Source organism: Pleuronectes platessa, chromosome 4 (assembly GCF_947347685.1).
Source record: "Pleuronectes platessa chromosome 4, fPlePla1.1, whole genome shotgun sequence".
Taxonomy (NCBI): Eukaryota; Metazoa; Chordata; class Actinopteri; order Pleuronectiformes; family Pleuronectidae; genus Pleuronectes; species Pleuronectes platessa.
Window position 1 is genome coordinate 8791928 of NC_070629.1, and position 19330 is coordinate 8811257.

A 19330-nucleotide genomic window follows, 5' to 3' on the forward strand; every position below is an offset into this window, starting at 1 on the left:
AAGCAAAGCTTTAGCGAGGTGCGTGGAGTCCATAGCTGATCACGTTCACAGCGAGACGGAAAGAAATCCATCTGTTGTTTACCCTCCATATTTCATTTCATCCTGTTTCTTTGAACCACCTCGCAACGTGGAGGATTTCAGTCCAGAAAAAATACTGACAAACACACACATGCAACTCTACACAGAAAATACTTTTTAATGCAAATGCTGTTCTTTGTCAGTGTCTTAGAAGGGACGAACAGTTTATAAAGACTTATAGATTCATACGTTATCACAACAGAAACATGCATCAGAATAGTATACGCTGTGCAATAAGCTTCTAAACTGAATAAAATTTTTTCTCTTTCATTCCAAATTTTAAAACTGCATTGCATTGTGAAGCTTTTCTCTCATTCTTGAATCGATTTCACAGAAAAATCTTCAGGTCCTACATTATAAGCATCTAACAGTAAGAAGGTCAAGGTCCGGACTTCCGGTTACGTCATGGAGGGATAGGTCGCACGGTATCAGAGCTCCCGATAGCCAGGTGCTAATACCCCTGGAAACTCGAATATTCAGAGCTAGAAATCATCTCTGCTGTAATGAAAAGGGGGAGAGGTTCGAAGGGTAGGAAAACTGCGGTTAATCAGCCTGAAAATACGGCGCAAGACGAAGCTGAAAACGCGCTAGCTGACCTCGAGATGGAAGAAGATGGCTGCCATGAAACTACCTGCTTTGAACCAGCCGACAGCGAGGCTGGAATACGCTCGGGTCTGGCAAACATTAGCAAGGACATAAAGGACTTAAAAACAGAAATGAAAGCCTCATTCCGCGCATTTGGTGAAGATTTGAGGAGGGACGTGAAACGAGACTTGGATGATTTCAAAAAAGGAATTAACCAAGAGTTCACTAAACTTGGCACTGAACAGCAGCTGCAGAGCGGGAGGCTAAACGAGGCAGAGACGCGGCTGGAGAAGCTAGAATCTTGGGCACTGGAGGCAAACAACGCTCTCATTACCTCTTTGAAAGAACAGAAAACCCTGCAAGACAAGTTAACTGATTTGGAGTCGAGGTCGAGGAGAAATAATCTCCGCATCTATGGGGTCCCTGAGGGAGAAGAGGGCGAATCGACAGCTAAGTTTTTGCAAGACATGCTCAGGCGTGAACTTCAACTGCCGGATGACTTAAATCTCCAAATACAAAGAGCGCACCGATCGCTGGCACCCAAGCCAGCAGCCGGCGCTCAGCCGAGACCTATCATCGTTAATTTCCTGGAATTCACCACCAAAGAGAGAGTCTTACGGGACGCGTGGAAAACCAAAATACAGCTGAGAAACAAACTTCTGTCATTCGATCACGATTATGCGACAGAGGTTGTTCAAAAGAGGAAAGAATACAACGCTTCTAAAAGAGTCCTGAAGGAAAAAGGCATCCGGTTTCAGACACCATTCACCAGGATGAGAGTCCACTGGAGCACGGGAGCCCGAACCTACAACGACGCGAGGGAAGTGAAGGAGGAATTGGTGAAACGCGGACTCATTGAACCGACACCGGCTCGCGACACGGAGGAGACCGGGTTGGAGACACGGCTTTCCGCGGCGATGGAGTGGCAGCGCAGAGAGGGACCTCGGAGGAGCACCGCTTCAGCAACGACCATGGCAACGACACGCGCAAGGGATAAACTACAAGAATTCAGAAGATCTGGAGATTGAAGTAGGATTAAGACAACAAACATGATAACCTGTCCGGTAGGAATGTTCCGTTTTAAACTACGTCTACAAAAGGCTGAATATTGATCAGCACGTTTGCCCTATGTAAGTATAAAAGACTATCGGGACCTGAGTGTTACCCTATTTTTTATTCTCTTTCTCTCATAGTTTTTTTTCTTATCCGTTGGACTCACTTAGAATGACGAAAGCCTGTACCGTAGGCCATTATGTCATTACTAAGTTAGGGCCCTCTCCGAATGAGAGGCTTTCCCTTCGGCCCCCCAACGGGACCGGAATTCTGGAGGACAAGAAGACCCTCCTTCTTTTGGAAGTGTTTTATTTGTTTAGTTCGTATTCTGCCACTGTTCAGGCACGGTTAGCTCAAGTGTTTTATTTGTTTAGTTCGTATTGTGCCACTGCTCAGGCACGGTTAGTGGGGCCACTGATGTTCTTATTTGTCCTTAAGTGATGCACGTTAGTGATGTGAGGATAGCGTCCTTAAATGTGAATGGTTTAAATAATCCAATTAAAAGAAAAAAAGTAATAACCAAAATGAAGAGGGAAAACATCCACTTGATATATTTACAAGAGACTCACCTCTCTCAGCAGGAGCATTCTAAGCTTGGGTCTTTTGGATATAAAAATGCCTTTTATAGTACGTTTAAGAATGGCCCCAAAAGAGGAGTTGCCATATTAATCTCTAATTGTGTGAACTTTGAATTCATTAAAGAAATAAGGGACAAAGAGGGGAGATATGTCATCGTAAAGGGAAAAATTGACAATAATATAGTTACTTTGGTTAATGTCTATGTGCCACCCGGTAGTGATAAAACTTTTCTGAAATCAGTGTTTGAAATTATAGTCTTGGAAAATGAAGGGACCCTGATTTGTGCAGGGGATTTTAATATGATCTTGAATCCTAAACTTGATACAACCAATGCTAAAAGAAATAAGACACAATTATCAAAACTTGTCAATATCTCACTAATTGAACTGGGGATGTTTGATGTGTGGAGGGAACTCCACCCTTTAGAGAAGGACTACACGCATTATTCTGCTCCTCATTCCGTTTACTCTCGAATAGATTACTTTTTTATGAATACAGCAGACAGACATAGAATACAAGATTGTAGTATTGGGATAGCTGATCTGTCTGACCATAGTATAGTCTATCTTAACATTAAATTGGAGGCAAGGAAGAAAAATTCACTCTGGAAATTAAATGCAGGTATGTTAAATAATCGGGATACAAAAGAGGGAATTAAAAAAGAAATTAAAAATTGCATAGAAGAAAATATAGACAGCCCTGTTGATGATACCATTCTTTGGGATACGGTTAAAGCGGTTATGAGAGGGAGATTGATATCAAGGGCAGCATACCAAAAGAAAATTAGAGAGGAAGAATATAAAAATTTGATTAATCAACTAAGAATACTGGAACAGAAACATAAAAATCATGAGGATGGAGCCCTTCTACATCAAATAAACATTATAAGACGACAGATAGACGACAATTTAAATAATGAGATTGAGAAAAAACTGAGATTTACTAAACAAACATATTATGAATCGGGCCCCAAAGCGGCTAAATACTTGGCTAGACGCCTTAAGGTGCAGCAAGCTGCTAATACGATACACAAGATCAGAGACCCCTTAACAAAAGAAATTTTATTTAAACCGGAGGAAATAGAAAAGGTCTTCAAAGAATACTATGAAAACCTGTACTCTCAGCCCCCAGCAAAAGAAAAACACGAGATGAAAGAACTTCTCAATTCATTGGACTTACCGGCTATTGGAGAAGATCAAAATAGAAAATTAAATTCTGCTATTACTAAAAAGGAATTAGACAGTGCTATTAGCAGATTAAAATTGAACAAATCACCAGGCAGTGATGGCTATCCGGGCGAGTGGTATAAAACATTTAAAGAGGAATTGTCTCCACTTCTTCTGAACTCCTTTAATGTAACTCTGACAGAGGGTAAAGTGCCCCCCTCTTGGAAAGAGGCGGTGATCTCAGTGATACTAAAGGGAGGTAAAGAAAAGGAATTATGTGAATCTTATAGACCTATCTCGATTTTAAATGTAGATTATAAGATTTTCACGTCAATCATCTCTAAAAGGTTTGAAAGTGTTATGTCTGATTTGATCGATGAGGATCAATCAGGATTCATTAAGGGGCGACAGACTCAGGACAATATTAGACGTACTCTACATATCATAGATCACATCCAGAAACAGGGACTGGAAGCAGTATTAGTGAGCCTTGATGCCGAGAAGGCCTTTGATTGTGTCAATTGGGAATTTTTATATCAGGTACTGGAGAAATTAGGTTTTCAGAAACAGTCAATACAATGTATCCAAAGCCTTTACAAAGAACCCACAGCAAGGATAAAAATCAATGGCCACTTAACCAATAGTTTCAAGCTACAAAGAGGCACTCGCCAGGGATGCTGCCTTAGCCCCACTCTATTTGCCATATTTATAGAACCTTTAGCACAGCTGATCAGACAGGATAGCAGTCTGAAGGGAATCCAAATAGGAAAACAGGAACACATCATAGGACTTTTCGCCGATGATGTTATTGTGACTCTGATGCACCCAGATAGAACCTTTTCTAACCTGATGGCAATATTTGATGACTTTGGTAAATACTCTGGCTATAAATTAAACATGGCAAAAACACAAATCCTCACTTTCAATTACTCTCCTAATAAAGAAACCAGAGAAAAATACAAAATTAAATGGAAGGCTAAAGTATTAAAATATCTTGGAGTGACATTAACAAAAACTCTTGGCAACACGTCTGAAATCAACTATAAACAGGTCAACGAAAATATTGGAACAGATGTCAGGAGGTGGTCAGCCTTTAACCTAGATATGGGGACACGTATAGATATAGTGAAAATGAACATACTACCAAGACTACTATATCTGTTTCAATCTATTCCACAGATGATCCCAGAAGCACAATTCAGGCTGTGGGACAAATTGATTTCTAGGTTTATCTGGGCCGGCAAGAGACCAAGGATCAGGTATAAAACACTTCAAATAAATAAAGAGGAGGGTGGTGTGTCACTGCCTAACTTGAGACAATATTTCTATGCAGCACAAATTAGATTTGTAGTATGCGGAAGCTGCCCGCAATATGAAGCCAGATGGAAAGACATTGAAGTCAACATAGAGACCTCTCCAATCCAAGCAGTGTTGGGGGACACAGCGAATAAAATGCGCCAAGAAAGCAACAATGATATTATCAAACAGACCCTGGGTATTTGGAATAAGATGGTGAAAGACTACAAAATGGAGGGAGACGCAAAGATTTTGACTTGGCCTGCCCTGGATCACAAATTTAAACCAGGAACAAATGATATTGGCTTCAGACAGTGGTGGGACAAGGGTATAACAGCTATATGTACACTCACACAGGGTGGGCACTTCAAGAGTTTTGAACAATTACAAAAGGAATTTGATCTAAATAATAAAGATTTTTTCAGATATTTGCAAATTAGGGATTACTTTGATAAAAAAATTAAACCAGAACTATCTGTAGAGGGTAATGCAGTGGTTGAAATCCTAGTTGAAGCTTATAAAAAAAAGAGTAATAAAACTATTTCCAAAATATATCAGGGCCTACAGAAACAAAATGGAGAAAATACAGGATATGTTAAAGCAAAATGGGAGAAGGAATTAAACATAGAAATATCACAGGAGGATTGGTGTTCTATGTGGAAAGCACAGCATTCATCCACAAGCTCAAGGAAGTGGAGAGAATTTGGTTGGAGGAACTCAATTCGTTATTTTATAACACCACATATTAAAAGTAAGCAAATTCAGTTAAAGGAACCGTGCTGGAGGCTGTGCGGAAACACGAACGCCCATCACTCTCATATTTTTTGGCTATGCCCAAAAATTCAGATATTTTGGGGGAAAATATGTCTGTCTTTAAGTAAGATTCTGGGATATGAAGTCACAAACAATGTAAAGGTGCTTTACTTCTGTATTTTAAAGGATGTCATCTCAGGAAAAGATTTGTATCTGTGTAAAATATTGCTCATGGCCTGTAAGAAAACAATCACTAAGAACTGGTATCAAGCGGACACTCCAAACCTCAAACAATGGATGGACATAGTAAAACAGATTAAGACAATGGAAAAAATTACTTTCTCTCTCAGATCCAGAGGAGCGATTTTCCCAAGTAAATGGGAGAAATGGACTACCTTTATTGAAGAATTAGATGACGCTTCACTATCAGGATAAGCTTTGGACAATCAAAGAAAATATGTATAAAACTGTTATACTGGTGCGCCCCCTCGTTATTGTTTATGTTATTGTACTTGTATTGTGTGTATGTCCTTTAAAAATGTGAAAAGACTAAAATAAAAAGTTAAAAAAAAAAAAAAAAAAAAAAAGAAGGTCAAGGTCCAAAGTCAGGAAGCATCTACACAGTTGTGAGATAAAAATGTGTTTTTAATTTGAGAAGAAAAAACTATTAAAAAAACAACCAAAGGTCACTTTGAGAACACTTGAAACAATGCACAAAGCCTTGATTCAGTATTTCAATCAGACCAAATATTACCTGTCTTAAACCTCAAGATAGAAAAGGCAAAAAAAGAGTGTCCCAGAGATTTTAAAGCAAAGAAGAGCTTTTGCAGCACATTTGACATCAAAATTGCAATTAAGTCATTCAGGATGTATCTAACTCCAGGTGATAGACTTCAAAGACTCAATTACACTGTTGAGTCTGCACTGGACTGAACAGACGTCTACTCTAAAACATGCTCAAATCTTTGAAGAGAACTAAAACCGTTTTTCAGCTGCCATTTACCTCAGCTGATACTACTGTGTGAATTATTGAAACGAGAGCACATTTCCTGGAGGAAGAAGCTCTTGAATGCATTGAAAGGAAAATCGTACAAGGTACCTCAACGGAAATGAAGTGAAGCTCCCTCAAGAGATAACAGAGAAAGTTATGTCTTGGATTTTCAAAAAAAAAAACTGCCAGGAATGTAGAAATGCAATTACTGCAATGACGAGCTGAACAAAGTGATTAAAGGAGGCTGGAGGTGTAAAGCGAGAGGAAGGGTTACCTTTGAAGTCAGTGAGTGCAGTCAGACCACAAGTAGACTGAGGAAGGGAGAAGCTCTGCTAGAGTCGACTCGTTTGTTCTGTACGCCAGGGGAGATCTGTGGATAAAGAAATACAATGCTGTAAAAAATAAGAATTCAGCAAACCCCCTGAAAGTTCATAGTTAACATGGAGCAATAACACAACCACGGTACAGGACAATGTTGACAATATGATCAAGCCAGGTTCACACCTGTATTCTGAGCTGTGCCCTGCTCTTGACCAGGGAACATCATCAAGACCAACATGCTGCTTATGGTGTGCCACAAGGCTCATTTTCAGGACCACTATTGTTTGTGTTAATTTAAATTTGTATGCAGACAAGACCCAGATACAGTATATGAAGCCATACCACCTGCGGTAGCAGTTGTCAGTCTCATTAACTGTTTTAAAAGTTATGGATTTATCTCCCAACTCCCTAGACATTATCAACTTTCCTCAAATTGTGGCCTTGGCCTTTATCAACTTCAAATATAGGAGATAACACATCTTTAGTTGAGATTGTATTTGAGGCACACATTTAACTGTAATCTTTAAAAAATATATTTAGAATTTAAGTCTAATTTTAACCACATTTTCTTTCAAGTTTGGTTCAGAAATGTAAGCGTTTTTGTTCAAAGATGGTAAAAACATAGGTGTAAGTGAAATGTAACCTAGCTCAGTTATTGTATAGGATTTCATAACCAGGGCAGATGTCTGTCCTGTGTATGTTTAGAAAGTGACAGGTGAATTAATCCCATTTTAATTCATCGAGTGGGAAGAAAAAACCCAGTCTTTCCTGGCTAAAGGCTAGAGTTATCTCAGTGGTTCACCATAATTCTGTAGAGAGGTAAAATTGCCTGCCACAGCAGTGACTTCAGACAGCACAGAGGGGGCCTGGGAAATTCAGTATCTGTAATAATCTTGGCAGTCTGACAATATATGTTAAACGTATGGCTCGAAATCTGGGAATCATATTTGACTCAACCTTCAGTTTTCATCATCACAAATTGGCTAGATGGTCCTACTCATGTCTTTCAAAAAACTCCTGAGATTAGACATGTTCAATGCTCTGCTGATCTGGAGAAAGATTTATTTAGAACCTCCTAGAACTAATGTAACTCCTGTTTATCAACGAGTTCATTTTCTTGATAACGATCATATCACCCCTCTCTTTACCATTTATCGGCCAACTTTTTAGTTTGGAATTGATCTAAAAAAAATCTCAATATGTTCAAGGCCCCAAAATAAATCACATATTTGCTGTAGATGCTCCAATATAATCAATATTTCTTCACACACTCTAATATTCTTCAAGGAAACCCAGGGTAATAATTATACAAGTATGCAATTACATGCACCAAGTTGTACTGCTGCTACTGGAATGAGAATAAAGAATAAAGATCTAGTCCACTAATCAATTCTTGTGATCTGTGAGGCAGAAGGTTGTCTGGCCAATATCTGATTCTTAATAATGAGGCAACACTTACTGGATACTTTCAACAAACCAATATGCCAGCTTGATTTTAGTATTCTCACTGCACCACATCCGAAATACAGACAGACACACAGAGAGAAAAAGACCAAGTGTTGACTGCTCAAATTGGTTTTGATGCTTGATACCCTGGGATGAATCACTCTGCCATACAGCCCAACCTGTCCTGAGGCTCCACTGCCTTTGATGACTGAGGAAACAAAAGCCTGGCAGCAGAACTGCTGGATCGGCTGCACCCTTGAACATGTCACTGATGATGAAATCAAGCCTGCCCTTCTGCACGCTTCCTCACAGGCCAAATTTCATATCATGACTATGGCTTTAATAGGATGTAATGGTTGCTAAAAAAAAAATCCTCATACTTGTAGCAACACTTTCCTATGATGCAACATAAAAACAAACATCCCAAAATCCCATTTCCCAAACTGAGTTCATCAACAGTTCATCTAAAATTTTAGCTGGTTTTGATGCAACCTTTAGAAAAGGGCAAAGTTATTAGTCTATGAAGTTGATACAATGTGAACCATCCAAAGTTGTTTCTTATGCAGCATCAGTTTTTTTAATTTGAAGGTTATTTTTGTCATTTTTTGCACAGTTTATCTTTAATTGCACAATTCTTTTTTCTTTAGGTGTATTTATACATATTTGGATATATATTATTCAATATTGTTTTGCTTGTAATATTCTGAGCATTGCTATAAAAGAGCCTGTGACCAAAGCATTGCATTGCTAGCGACTGCTTAATGTAATTGTTTTTGCATTTGACAATAAACTCTTGAATCTTGAATCTTACTGAATATGAGACAAGATCCCTGTGTAAACTGGACCATTAAGACCTTTTATGAGTTTGCATATATTCATGCTTAGAATCAGAAATATGAACTACTAGTTTCACCTTTTGTGTATAGGCTCCTCTTCGCGCATACATGTGTTCAGTGAGCAGTGAAGTCACGCAATGCTATATTAACTAAGATCAGAAGACACACAACGAGTTAGAAAAAAAAGATGATACACAATGAACTTTCCTCGTCAGGTTTTAGCAGCCACTGGGATTAGAATGTCTCTCCCTCTCCAGGGATTCCTGGGTCTGTTCATTTCAAGGACAGAGAGACTCGGTGCATGGATTTGTGCTACAAACATCAAAGGTAAAGCTCAGCCCAGTCGCATTAGTTATCGCCTTGTCTCTCTCCTTCTTTCTCTCTCCGGATTCGGGACTGGACCTTACATCACTCCTGAATGGAGATTATCTCGACACACACACAGTCACACCTCACAGCAGCACTTTGATTAACATGCACTTCATCTGACTTAACATGATGTTCTTGTAATGACTCTTCCCTCTTGTTGGCAGCAGCACAACAAGCCGCTTTGGCAATGAGGGAATTGATGGCATGATAAATGGATGAATGATGCTCTTGCTTGACTCAAATAATGGCACTTAACCTCCCAGCTGACTCTGTGGAGCTGATACGAGGTCAATAATAGGAGACAGAGTATTCTGGGCGGCTGTCATGGAATCATATGGTGAAAGAGGTTTTGGGTAAATTGGCAGTTCTGACACCATGCTGAAACATTTCTCCAGTATTAGAGGTCACAATGCTTCATAGACCTGCACTGTGAAGCTGTGAGGAGCCTTTACTTGAAAATTAAGAAATCAAAAGATTGTGTTGTTCAATTTCAGCACAGTCCCATGATTCAACAGTAATAACTGCAGAATCATCATTCAATATTTCTGCTTCACATCAGCGCCTGATACGTCCCCTGCTGTGCATTATGCAGACAATTGCATATTCTATCACGACTCTTCTGTGATTAATAATGAATGCAGAGTGAGGGTTAGCTATAGCTGACTGACTGACTGAAGTGCTGACTGTCTGGGGAACGCTGCACTGATCAAGGCCTTTCCTCAGCTGTCAGTGCATCGGCAAGCTTACACTGCAGTCGTGTATAAATGACAGAGGGAATAAGCAGCAGACACTGTCTGTGTGTGTGTCTGTGTACTTTTTGTGTGCACTGGGGAATGCAGCAAACAACCTGACAAACTGGGCAACTATGTAAATGAAATGCAAAATGTGAATGTGAAAATTAAAATGTAAGTGGGAACATCAATTATGTAAGAGTGCTGTGCATGTGGGTTAATCTCCAACAAGTCCACCAACCAAAGTGACAAAACAGACAAAACAGACAGTGCAAGTGTGCTTGATATAGTGCTGCTATCATTGGAATACCGACATGTGTAATCGCCTTCCAAAACCAGCATAACAAATTTAAATATGGACTCTGCAACCTTTATGAATTTGGTTTGAGAAACAAAAACAGTTTATTTTAAGTAGTAAGGAGATTGAGGACATAAAGTCACAGGACTAGGAGCTGATTTGATGAGAAGATCAATAGTAATAAGAAGAAGAAAAAGAAGAAGAAGAATATGATATAGCATAAATTATCATGAATAATTAAAGTAAAACCAAGTGTTAACATCAGATTAAGAGACGCAAAGCACAACTCATGTAAGAAAAGAATAGTTCAAAGCAAATCTTAAGATACCTAAGATTAAAATCAGGTTAGAGGCAAAATCCCCTCAGAGGGCATTCAATGTTAACACAAGAGAGAATAAAAGCTAAATCAAAGGTTAGAATCTGATCAGTGAGGGGTAGATAGTAAAACTATATGTGTTTTTAATTGTTAGTTGTACCTCAGTCATGAGTTATGAACTGAGATGTATCGAGGTGATGATTAGCTTTGCTTAGCACAAACAATGAAAGCAGAATGAATTGGTTATCCTGCTTCTTTCCCAAATTCCAAAAAATCTATTTAAAAAATCCGCATTATTACATTACATGTTTATGTAATCTGAGCCCAAAATGTACAATGCTACTAATAGGCTAAGAATCTTTACCAGATTTGCGATTTTACCCAAATATTGTTTTAAACAGAGAAACAACAGCATTGGTCGCTAGTTCGAAACAAACATTGTACTGAAAAGAGAGGAAAATGTTGTTGCCGTCACCTCCTGGTTTTACATAGCACACAGACAAAGAGAGACTCACATTGATTTTCTTGTCTAATCCTCTGCTAGAAAGTGAATCTGTGTATTTCCCAAAAATGTCGAACTCTTCTTTTTGAAAGGAATCAGCATTGACTGCTGGTGAAAGAGGGCAAACAGTAGAAGGGTCTTACGCTTGGTATGCCAAACAATCCACCCTGCCTGCCTTCAAAGTGGATTTGAAGTTATACAATGTCACACTATGCTTCTGCCTTTTTTCCCCATTTCTTCTCAGAACATGCTGATGTTTCTCTGTGGAAAACAGACTCAAGTTCATATTGTGGTGATAATGCAAACATACTCCTAATATACTGTAAACGCTAATAACCAATCACCACACTATTTGCCCAAGGTGGCAAAAGTACACATTCTTTACTCAAGTTGAAGTAGAGATACTTGTATTAAAAATAACTCAGAAAAAGTTAGTACTAATCCAACCACTTACACAGGCTCTGAAATGTAGGTGTAAGTATAAAATTATGATAAAACTCAATCAAGGCCAAGGATGGGGAATGTTTTGTTGATCTGCTTCGTCCACATTCTTTTCCGTTGTTACTCCTTGTCATGAAGATATGTGGGTCTCCCTCTCTCGTCTGTTTTGTCTTGATGCGTCTTCAAAGCCATGTGACGTATTTCTCATGTGTGCACTGATAGATAAAACAACGGAATCTTCTTTTCTGTGTTATTGCCTATCTAGGCTTGAATCTGTCTGGATGTGGAAAAGGAGGTTCTTTATTATGCAAAATAAAAAATAAAAAGATAATTTCCTTGAAATGTATTAGAAGAAAACTAACGAGCCTGTTTTGAAAATGTGAAGAGAAGAAAAGTACATAAACTTGTGTTACAATGTAGGGAGTAAAAGTCAAAAGTCAAAAGAAAAATAAATAATCAAGTAGAGTACCGAATGATACCTGAAAATCTACTTAAGCACTGCAGTAATACAACAATGACTCTAGCTATGAAGGACAACAGTATAACAGAAAATGTACCTGGAAGGTTCTTATATTTTTCTTGGATATGTAAGAATACAAAAAACAAGAGCTGGTGGGGATTCAGAGGTTCGTTCAAAAGCAACTTGGCATCTTCCTGCACACCATGAGACCCCACTGTCCACACACATCCTCACACTTTGATATGTGGACACATCTCGGTAGCAAACGCCAGGGGAAGGAGTGATGCTGTGCTTTATGTTTACCTATAACTCCTACTCCATGTTATCCATTCTCTCTCTTCTTCTTGCTTTGGTCCCCTCTTCTATTTCTCCGCAGTGTACAGTCTAAGCTGTTGTAGGAACTGTTGGGTTTCTCTTTATTAAATATATTATATATTGTGTATTATTTATGGTCTTGACCTTGACCTCATTTTGCCATTGCCACGGAAGCAATTTGTAATCTTGCTTAGATAAGTGCTATACAAATAAAGTCGTTATTATTATTATTATTATTATTATGACAACACTACATTTCCAGTTAACTGTTCAGCTGAAGACACTTTCTACTGTAATTGCTCATCTGGTTTGTGCATGGACGTGTTTGCAGTGCAGTGACTTCTTAAGTTTTCCAAAAGGAAACTATACACATTTTTCATTTAGTCAAACGTAGCAGGCTTGCATCACATGAAAAAGCTGGTTAACACTGGTTTAGTTTAAGACAGAAAGAAATGATTCTGCCTCATCAGAGCTTAGCCCCTCTCAAGATGTAAATAAAGAGCGATGGAAAAAAACCTGGCAGAGAGAGAGAGAGATGTCCTGCCAAACTAAAGTAGCAGAGCTCACAGATAAATATGAAGGGTAGAGGGAGGGGACATTGATTGGTTTGTTTGTTCTTTGGATTTCGGTTTTCCTACATATTTCACCACATTGCTTTAAACGTTTTATTTTCATGTTCCGCATCAGTATTACAACCCATAAGCAGCCAGCGCATCATCACCAGAGGATTACTCAGGTATCATAAAGCCATCCTGCTGTAATGTTAGTGTGTGAGCTGAACCCTGTTGACCTCGGGACTGTAGCTGATAACAGATTCTCCAAAGTAAAAACATGCATTGATATTATTCAAGTCAACAGTTTTTTTTATAGTGATGTTATTAATGATAGCAGCACCAGCAAATTAAATACAAAATAATAATACTATAATTATGTAGCCTGGTGCAAGAATAGTCAGTCTGATGTGGTTTTACACAGCCCCTTTCATCAATCCACTATTGGCAATCTAACAATCCAAAGTAAATTAAGTCTTTGACTGCAAGAGACAGCACATGCAGCTTTGCAGGGATTCAAACAACAAGCATCACAGCACTAATGCATGCGAGCAGCTCTGTCAGTGTGGTGCACGTTGCTTCAGTTCTGAGTTGAAGTGATGAAGTAGGGGACGAGCAGCCCAGTGTGACCAACAGATCCATCATTTGACAGATAATAAGGAGAACGGCTGGTTACAATACGATGAGGAGGCATTTTACAACGTCTGTGTTTCACTGCAGCAGCTGTTTCACCTTCCATTGGAATTGACCAGGAATGTGTATGAGTTTTAACTATGTGATCTTAACTAACTTCATATTCTCCCCGCATTGGCAGTATTATCTTATCATACTGTGATCTCAGTGAAATAAGTCATGCAGAGATAATTATACAATATTTACCGCATATCGTCCAACCATAGAGTGATAGTATTCCACAGTTCTGATCATGTGAAATGGTTCAATTTGTGGATTTCTAAATCAAGTATCTAAAAGTACTGCTAAGTGCAACGTAAGATAAAAATATTTGATTCATTATATATGTTTTTTCATAATGTGGCCATATGTTCTATCTGTCCTGACTGAATAACGTATGGGATAATATTAGCTACAGTGTGTTTTCAATTTATGTTTACTACATCTAGGTATTTTATAACTGTGCTGGTGACAATAACTAAAGCAGAAGCAAAGATACCTGACAAGACTACACAGAACAAAATGTCCAGTTTAGTGTAGGTCATTAGTTCTGTTAAAACAAAGCATAAAAAGGAATAACCTACTATATATAAGTATAACTGTCTGGCTCTCAGGCTCTCCGGCTCATCTCAGCAGGTGCTGATGGCCTGGTTGGTGCAGAGGAGATAATAAGACCTCTGGCACAGTGGGAAATCTGTTAGAAACTGAAAAAACTCAGTTGGCTGCTGCAGCCCACTCATCTCGTTTGACTGAAGGACAAAACGTCTGAATTAGATCTGCCAGCTGAGTTTGGTAGTAAGGCTTATTCATTTGTTATTGTGAGAGGTAGCTGAGGTAAGAATAGTGCTGGCAGTAGTAACATCTGTCAATGAATGAATGATTGAACCTTAAACATATCAGCTAATCGTGGTTTTAGAAGGATTGATTGATAAGTTTCAGGCAATGATTGATTAATGCACAGAATATAGATTTATTTTTTTAACTCTTTTTGGCACGAGTGTGTGAGTATATGTGTGTGTGTGTGTGTGTGTGTGTGTGTGTGTGTATGTGTGTTCGTGTGTGTGTGAGTATATGTCTTTGTGTATGTGTGTGTGTGTGTGCGTGCGTGTGTGAGTGAGTGAGTATATGTCTCTGTGTATGTGTGTGTCTGTGTGTGTGAGTGAGTGTGTGCGTATATGTCTTTGTGTATGTGTGTGTGTGTGTGTGTGTGTGTGTGTGTGTGTGTGAGTGTGTGTTTGTGTGTGTGTGTACAGCCCAGGGAGATTGAGTTTGAATTCAGCACCATCACCCTCAGCATTGCATGAAACACATGGAGGATCAGTCTTCCTGATGGAACAACAGAGCCTGGCCAGGAGGAGTTCTTTCTTGATTTACACCTCACTCCTTTGAATAAAAGATCTGCGCATAATGGGAAACACCCCCACTCCGCAACCCTGTACTCGTCAATTATGTAACGCGTATACCACCGCAGCCCTGACGAAATAATCGTCTCTCATCACTATCCGCAAAGACAGGAGGAGACTTTATCTGAGGGGGATCAGAGAATAAGAAGTGGGAGAAAGGGAGGGAGGGAAGTAGGGGGAGATGGGTGAGGAGGGAGCCAGGTGTGTGTGTGTGGGGGGGGGACGTTGAACACGTCACAAGATCAAACGTTGCTCTGGGACACTATCAGCTGCCTCTGTTTGCTGCACTCATGAGGAGGAGCACCGTCACCGGCTACATCCACATTATTATGCTTTTGTTTAAATGCTGCTGATACGAATGGCGTCCACACTGAGTAACGAACGTTACTCGGTTCTCTTTCTCAGACTGTTTACATGCTTGTTTTGAAGGCGTGAAAGCGGTTGTTACAGCAATTAAATTGCAAATGTACTTACTACTGGATAAAGATGAGATATTCATCTCATTTAAAACGTTTTTGTTGCATGAATTCATACTTACATTTATGAGCATTCTATCGGCAGCAGACGCCATGTTAATTCGCTTTGTGCGTTTGTCAAGCTTTCGTGAATTTAACCCTTCGTTTTGAGGGGGGGTCCTGAAAACACTACGGTTGAAGGGGTGTTTGAATGGCTGGATGGCCACTACCCCTACACCAAATAGAGTAATGGGATAAAGCTCCACCTTCACAGCCACGTGCAGAACAACCGGGTATGGCCAAGTGACAGTGCAAAGGGCTGATTTGGGACAGGGCATTAAAACTGATACACTGAGGAGGAACACTCATGTGGAAAGAGATTGTTTTTGGTTAAAAATACTGTTTTCAGACTTAAACATAGAATAATGGATAAAGCCATAGTCTCATAATGTGAACATTAAAAAAAGTGGGTAAACAATGAACTGTCATCATAAAACAAACACTGATCTGGACATGAATCTGAAAAAGAATTTCATTTGCAGGAGCTTTCCTCATCAGACCCTGACTTACAGAAAGTAAATTAATACTGTTTATACAGTATTAACGTTTATTAAAACATTTATCTCGGCCCTAAAATATTCAGTGAATAAAAAATACCTAATATTGACCAAAGGTTTATTCAGTGCATGTACATGTTTTTAAAAAGTGGCCGAGGTGCTTCCTTGTCTGTCTCCTTTTCCTGATTTATTTCCTCCCCGCTATGAGCCACAGTTCATTACACAACCATAAACACTTTGTTTATGCTGATTACTGTGTAATTAAAAAGGACATATTGTAGCAAGCAGAAAAAACTCCAGGGGAGAACAACTGATTAATTGTTGACAATCCTAAGTCTAATTGCAGTTAACTGGTGAAAAAGCACAACAACAACAACAACAACAACACAGCCATTCATGAGGAGTGAGGCTTGAAACTGCCTCTGTGTGTGTGTGTGTGTGTGTGTGTGTGTGTGTGTGTGTGCGTGTGTGTGCTTGTGTCTCGAGCTTGTGTGTGTGTGTGTGTGTGTGTGTGTGTGTGTGTGTGTGTGTGTGTGTGTGTGTGTGTGTGTGTGTGTGTGTGTGTGTGTCAGCACGAAGGTCGCCACTGGTGCACAGACACTGACAGTGAAATCTTCTGTCAGCCTTGATTATTAACTTCTTTTCGTCCCCAAAAAGGAAGTGGTAATTGCATCTCAAAGTACAAAATCTACATCTGACAAACTTCACAAAGCTCTGCACCCAGAATGCAATTACTAATCAGTCCTCTGAGTGATGGTATGGCCCCTCATACGACTGCACTTTTCCCCCAGGGCAGAAAGGGAATTCAGCCAGATGTAATTGGCCACCACCGTATTTCTGGTACAATAAAGCTTCTATTTTTAGAAACACAAGTATAATTCCCAATTTCCTGACCTGGGCATGAAAAGGCAGCTCAACTGGACTGAGACCAGCCAATGGAGACTCGAAGAACATACCAACGTAACATTTGCAGCCTCTCACAAGGGGCCCTTGTCTGTTTTTGACAAGTGACAAAAGCCTCTCATTACCGCGGATAGAAAAAGCTCTACCTCTACCTCCTGAGTCACTCCAATCATATAGGCATAGGAGAAAAGGATAGATAGTACTGACACCACTCTTTACACTTCTCTCTTAGACTAGCTAGAAGGTTGTTTGTAATCTTTGTGCTTGAGCTCAGTTCAGCAGCTGCTGACTGTGGCCTCACATTTACTATACGGACACAAGGGTTTTACCAATCTTCAGTAATATCACTCGTAGCAATTAGGGGCCTTCCACACATGCGCAAAATATCAGTGGTCAACCATCGCCTCTCATTTACCTTCAATCTGTACAAGGGAGGAGGCGAATAAAACATTGGTTTCGTGTGGAAAGGCAGTCTGCAGCCTGGGTTCACCTGGAATTCAACTTTGTTGAACTTTAACCAACAATATTGAGTTCACATTCATGTGCGACCGGGCTTTGGGACAATGTTGATGCTGAACTTCTCCTAGAAGTCAAATCATTAGCAGCAGACTTTATATAAAGTAACAAATGTAAAACTTACTGAACAGAAAAACTTGTGACTCAGTGTTGTGGATTTGTACCAGTACAAAAGAAAGAAATCCACAAAGCACCTCTAACATTTACTCACACATTTGTTTCATCTGTACAAAACCCGTAGTGAACAAAAACACATTGTGACATCACATACAGTTTTGTTCTACAGTATTTGTACGGAGTACTACTCGCTGATTCTCTCCCTCTCCAGTCTGTAGGCTAAGCTAAGTTAACAGGCTGCTGTCTGTAGCTTTATATTGTATAGATAGAGGTGAGTGCTATCGACATGACTGTGTTTTCCCCCAAACTATCTCTTTAATTGAAAATTAAAGAAGAACAACTACAAAATGTCTGCTAAATAAATCTGTACTAATGCTTTGGAGCCTTCCACTTGTCTTTGTCTTTCCTCTTATCTTAGCTAGAGTGAATCATCTTAGATCTCTTTGGTGGAACTGTCATCTTACATGTGAGAATGGGTCCCACCTCAACTGTGCGGTTTTATAAAGGGGTCACAAATCAGAAAGAAAGGTTTGGAAACCACTGACTTATTCATTGCGCCACACGTTTTGCGAGTGTATGAGTAAAAGGTGGGATGACGCAGAAATACAATATAAAGCATCTCTGGCTGAAAACTGAGCTCCCCCATCTGAAGGCTTGATGAGAAATGCTTCATTAAATATTCACGTTGATCACCCTCACATCCGCCTGTAATCGCCAGTTTCACAAGCCTTTACCTTGTGGCCTATGTGAGACAGCAGAGGAGTTAGCTGCATCTTGGAGAGGTGAGACAAAAAACCTCTCGTTAATATTGTATCGATATTCTTTCACAGTGTGCCGGCTGATGCAGTGGCAGGAAGCAGAAGGGCCGAGGAGAGAGCGGGGCCGACAGAGAGGTAACGCACACCGTCTCTGCAGCCGTCACTCCGAGGAGCCTCAATCCATCACTCCTCACCCTTCGGCTCTGCTCTGCTCTGCTCCTTCATTATAGATGAAAAACTCTCAGACCAAAACCCTGCATCTACCCCCTCTCCTACCTTCGGCTGTGTTTGCAGAGTCATAACTCAAATCAATCCAACCCAGATTCAGCTGGATATAAATGTCAGCGCTGTCAAACAAAGGTGATGTTGGTTTTTCTCGAATAAAAATGATCGATTCTGTCTTTGCACTGAGTACAGCACTGCAGGTTTTTCAAGTTCCTCAGGTTAAACCATAAAACCTCAGTTCAGAAGAACAAAACCAATGCAAGGGACACGCACTTCTCCTCTGAGATGTCGGAGAGCAATGCGACTACTTGTGCCTTACCTCTGTCCAGTCCAGATTTGAATAAAACAGGTCCCACAGTCTATGCCAGCTTGGCACAGAGGTGCACTCCAGCGTTGCTCAGAGTTTTATCGCTATGATTTAACATCAAATGTCAGCGCTTCGCAGACAATCATATCCCTGTTTACCCACATGAATTATTAACTGTTCTGGACACAATAACCACGTGGTTGTTCTGGTAAAGCTCGACCACCGGACATTTTGTCAAGAAAGAAATCCGCTGTAGATCGTGTTTACCAGAGACAGAGTGACCAATCTGAAACTGCCCTTTGTAAAGATTTGCATGCTTCCTTTGTTGCA

General features: G+C 39.8%; 1 long non-coding RNA gene across 1 annotated transcript in view; it reads right to left on the reverse strand.

The window, feature by feature from the left end:
* Positions 1–6811: 6811 nt before the first annotated feature.
* The window catches only part of LOC128438106 (uncharacterized), a 92357-nt gene continuing 79838 nt past the window's right edge, over positions 6812–19330 (reverse strand). The window contains exon 3 of the long non-coding RNA XR_008338287.1: positions 6812–6871. This is a non-coding gene — a long non-coding RNA (uncharacterized LOC128438106). The remainder of the gene's footprint in view (positions 6872–19330) is intronic.